This window comes from Atractosteus spatula, chromosome 10 (genome assembly GCF_055471065.1).
Source record: "Atractosteus spatula isolate fAtrSpa1 chromosome 10, fAtrSpa1.hap1, whole genome shotgun sequence".
Taxonomy (NCBI): Eukaryota; Metazoa; Chordata; class Actinopteri; order Semionotiformes; family Lepisosteidae; genus Atractosteus; species Atractosteus spatula.
In genome coordinates, this window is record NC_142715.1 from 13,016,867 (window position 1) to 13,022,124 (window position 5,258).

At 44.6% G+C, this 5,258-nt stretch overlaps 1 non-coding gene across 1 annotated transcript; it reads left to right on the plus strand.

Annotated features, from left to right (window-relative positions):
* Positions 1-322: 322 nt before the first annotated feature.
* trnal-aag (transfer RNA leucine (anticodon AAG)) lies at positions 323-404 on the plus strand. The gene has a single exon. It is a non-coding gene; the product is annotated as a tRNA-Leu (tRNA).
* Positions 405-5,258: the final 4,854 nt, after the last annotated feature.

A 5,258-nucleotide genomic window follows, 5' to 3' on the forward strand; every position in this document is an offset into this window, starting at 1 on the left:
TACGTTATATGTGCTTTTGTTTGTATTGTATGTAGTTTTGTTGTTCAAATAAAACGTAAAAGACACAACTTTCCAGATGCGGCTGCTGTAAAAATAAAATGACATCAAGGGTGCTGTACGCAGAGGTCTGAAACCTGCTCCACAGAAGATCTTTATCCAGAGGTGTTAAAGAAGTCGAGATCTCGCCATGAGAGGGGAAGCATCTCAGAAAAAGCAGGTGCAGTCGGTTCCACGGTCATAACGCCACTAAGTCGGGCGACAAGAGCAAAACCCACCCGGCTTCCTCCCGGCAAGTAATGAGACAAAGAGACAGCGCACAGCGGGTAGTGTGGCCGAGCGGTCTAAGGCGCTGGATTAAGGCTCCAGTCTCTTCGGGGGCGTGGGTTCAAATCCCACTGCTGCCAGGTGCTTCTGTCGAGACCCCTTTTCAGCTGACTTCAGACGAAAGGGAGGGAACTGCTTTTTGGCAGTCTCTCGAGAAACTAAGCAAAGTGTTTAAAGATACTTTCTCAGCTTGACATCAAGGCACAAAACAAAAACCTTCTTGCGTCCTCTCAACCCAAAAGCGCTTTGCCACTTTTTGCGTTATGCAGGGAACGACGTCTGCCCAGATCACTTTTGTGTCAATGCAAATCGTAGTGTGCCCTCCGTTTTAATGTTGGCTGTGCTGGCGTGCTGCTTCTGTCTGTGAAACTTGAATGTTCTGCTTCTTCACACCGAATCGTTGGCGGGGGTTGAGCTTGTTAAATCTTTGCGCATAGCGCTCCTTTGGAAGTACTTTGTCCAAGTTCAAAAGCGATCGTGGGATTTACTTCATGCGTTCAAAAAGCATGCCTCGCACGACAGATTTAAATGGGGAATGGAGCCTGCTTCTTGCTGTTTTTCCTGTGGTTGCAGTTACAAAGTTGATCGTGCTTTCACATTCTGTTAACAGTATTCACTGGCTGAGCTTTATCAGTTGGTTCGTAAAGGAATCTCTGCTTCGGTTCCAGAAAAGTCATCTGTAGTGTGTTTTTTTCTGTGCCCATGGCAGTCTTTTAAAGCTGGTAGTAATGGCGGCAAAGTTAATTTTTTATCCTCTTGAAAAGAATAAGGACGGGCTGGGGCGAGCTCCATTTACCACTCTTTCAGCTAACCGCGGAACTCGCGAACTGATTACACTGCAGAGCCACAGGTGCCTCGCTTTTCTCCATTCTCTGGGTTAGGGTGAAAAAAAAAACTTTGCTGGTATTAGCTGGCCTGCTCGGAGTACCTCTTCTTCACTGATAAGCAAGATTTGTGTTTCATCTTTCGCAAGCTGTATAGATTTCTTTCAAAACAAGTTGTTCCAGAAAGGAAACGAACACTTGCATTCACCTGAATTAAAAGGCATGGGATTTGCCCGTAAGGATAAATTCTGTACAGTAAGACAGGAAGAAAGGCACCGCTGGGAAACGGACCCAGGATCTCCTGTTTACTAGACAGGCGCTTTAGCCAACTAAGCCACAGTGCCGGCAAAGGGCTGTCCTTTGACAGCCACTTGGACACGTCTCAACTGCTCTGAGACATCTGCGTTCGGTGTGCACCGAGCCTGCTCGCCTTGCAAGTTGCCTCATTTACATGCGATAGCTCCAGCACTAAGAGAAAGGAAGAGAAATGGCTTTTATCTGGCACTTTTCATGTGAGAGGATCTCAATCTGCTTTCCGTGTACAAGAGGATGTCCAACTCATGTAGCTAAAGACGTAGACGACAGTGCTCCACTGAAATCTTGATCTCACAACCCTCGGCATGACTCCGCTGTGTTCTGCGTTAGACAAAGGGGGGAAAAGACTTCTTTCATCACACGTTTTGCACTGTTTACGGTGTTTGCAGTGCTCTTTCTTAAATGAAAACCAGGAATCGGCACCATATGAGGTGAGACTAGATAATATTGGAACAAGTAGCCTCGCCATTCCATGCGTGACGTGAGCAAAGTGTAATTCCTGTCTTTATAGTGTGCTTGTTAGAGACTTAGCTGGCACCCAGAGCGCTTTAAATCCGGGAGTCAGCAGCCCAAGACAAGAGAGCTTCCTTCGTCTATGTTTTTTGCGTGAAGGGGGGAAACCATGTGTGTGCTGAAAACGATCTTAGTATCGAAGTGCCGTCCCACATAACCGATCCGAACAATCTGCTTTACAGAGGAGCACTGCCGGAGCTTATCGTTGGCAAACTGAAGACCAGGCCGACCTCTTCTGTGACTCTTGAACACTGAATCTCAAGGTTGTGAATTCAAGCTCCACGCTGGCGGGAAATTCCATAGGTAATGATCACATTTTCTTCCATGCTAATCAAAAGAAATATTAAGAAACTTTTCCCGATACCAGTTTTTTACAAAAGTAAAGGCACACGGCACATGTGTGCCACACCACGTCCAAGTTTAGTGACAACTACCTCAGAGATTGTAAGCTGGGTAGTTTCAGATCAGATCACTTTTTTTATCAAAGGTTGAAGCAAACCCGTGTAGCGGCAATGCTTGTTAGGAAGACAGAATTAAGTATTGCGGTGCTTTCCCAAATGAGGCCTCAAATCTCTGTTCATCTCTGTGGTGCAGCCACAGAGAAACTATTCATGCAGGCTGATTTAAAGATGTTTTCTTTTGATAAGGGACAGCTCCCAAAGGGGGATGCACTTAGCTAAGCCTGGCTATCATGATCAATGGTCATCCATTGGCGCCTATCTGTCTAGGGAGTGCCAGATGGACATCTGGACTGCATTCCTAAGTGTCAGGAGTAAGTGACTCATATCTCACCTTGATCAACCAATCAGGGACTGGTAGGGCCGAGTAACCCACGTGGGACTCTGATGCCCATGGAACTTTCAGCCAATGAACGAGCTGAAGTTCCTCCAGGTAACAACAGGCAACACAGAGAGCCTGAGAGAATTCTGTGAACTTTTTCGGACAATTCAAAGGAGAATTCCAGGGCAGGACAGCCCAGGAGCAGAAGGCTCCCAAGGGAAAGGCATTCTCGCAGCGCGCCTCCTGACCATCCTGAGACTCAGCCCGGACAACCACGGAACGGCCAGTGTGTCCGAGTGCCAGAACTTTCCTTTGCTCTAAGAGTCTAGAGCGGAGGTTGCCAGAGAGTAACCAGAGGATCCACCCGAGGTTAGCATCAGCAGCAAGCCTCGTGAACAGGTCGGAACTGTGGACAGCTGAATCACTATTCAGAACTAGCGCTTCATCAGGAACGAACCGGTCCTCTTCCTGACTTGCTGGGACCCACAGTAATCTTTTCTCCTGTGCACAAACTTTGCTAGTTAAAGCCAACACTAACTAGCCGGTCAATGAGCGTCAGCAGCGCACCGTCGCAAGCCGCACAGCACAGCCTGGCACGGAGCCAGAGAGCCCTCAGGAGATCTGAATCTCCAGAGATTGGATGAGTATTCAACTTCAATGCATTACAGCTCGAGAATTCAATTGTTATCCCAACCAATTGATATCGATTTAATTCCTAAGAGTTATGTACTTGTTTTGAGTATCCAATGTAGATGTTATAACCAAGTTCATTTACGAAACGTTCTAAATGAATGATATACTGAACGTATGTCCTCTTGATATATGTAACTCTTCGTAACTCATTGAATATATACCTTTTGGATTCTGATAACCCTCTCGATAAGATCTGTTAGGGTTTACATGCATATTCTATGTATTAATAAATGTATCCTCCTGTATTAGTACCTGTGTGTGTGCGTTGTTTGAGTTATATCGCATGGTTGGATTCTAAAGCCATTAAAAGAATCATTTTGTGATTTACTGCTACAATTAATAATTGTCCCAGTAAATGCCCAAACCCTACAGAACTGGTGCCTTCAGAGAGCACACTACACCCGAATACTTTTGCAAGAGACATTTCAGAATCCCAGTCAAATCCAGTACGATTGCTGGATCCTTCGAATTCGACTGAACTATAGCACAGATCTGCAGTCCACCATTAGAATACTGTGGGTGTGTTGTATAAGCCATATCGCCCAAAATAGTTCTAAAACAGGAGATGTATCCTCGTTTAGGAATGTGGTATAAAGTGAAATGGTCTGGGAAGAGTCCTACGTTTGAACAGTTCAAAATAGACGTAAAGGAGTATTTACGGACTCTTTTGAAATGTAAGAACAAGCTGTGCGTACCTTATCTTTATTTACCTTGTGTAATCGTTTTTCATAAAGTGTAATTGTATTATAGCATGTGCCCCTGACGATTTTCTTAATATGTTATATGTGTTCTTGTTTGTATTGAATTTAATTTTGTTGTTCAAATAAAAATTAAAAAACATAACTTTTCAGATGTGGCTGCTGTAAAAATAAAATGGCATCAAAGGTGCTGTACGCAGAGGTCTGAAGCCTGCTCCACAGAAGAACTTTATCCAGAAGTGTTAAAGAAGTCAAGATCTCCCCATGAGAGGGGAAGCATCTCAGAAAAAAGCAGGTGCAGTCGTTTCCACGGTCATAATGCCACTAAGTCGGGTGACAAGAGCAAAAGCCACCCGGCTTTCTCCGAGCAAGTAATGAGACAAAGAGGCCTACTATGACAGGTAGCATGGCTGAGTGGTCTAAGACACTGGGTCGAGGCGTAAGTCTGTTTTGGGGTGTGAGTTCAAATCCCACTGCTGCTAGCTGCTTTTGTTGGGACTCCTCTTCATCTGACTTCAAATGAAAGAGAAGGAATTGCTTTTTGACAATCTTAGGGCAATGGATGTTAAGTTTCTGCAGCTGAAAACACAGGCAAAACTGCTCCATGTGAGTCTTGAACTCACAAGCTCGGCATTACTCCGCCGTGTACTGCTGTATAAGTACCGCGCTTACTGGAAGGTTGCAGAACCTTGGAGAGAACTGTGCTGGAAATCGAAATTACAGATTTCATTATCTGCACATTTAATAACTAGGAGAGATAACTCCTTCGGGTTCTAAAGCTCAGAAGTGCACTTTAAGAAGTCTTTGCTTTTGTGAGATGGATCTCCGAGGTGCACCTTTTTTCTTATTACTAAAGATACCTCTACATTGTGAATTATTTGAAGACCTAGAAAAAGGAACGTGGCATTAGTTGAAATAAGCACCGAATGGTTAGAATTCAACCTACATACTTGCACAGGTCACTCGGCCACGGACAAGAATGATCAGCTACCACCACTATTATTATTGTTATTATTATTCAACCAGTTGGGGAACAACACAGTCGAACAATCCCACTGTTCTTATTGCAAGAAAAATAACATGAGACCACTGTAAGAGGAAGAGTGTTGTA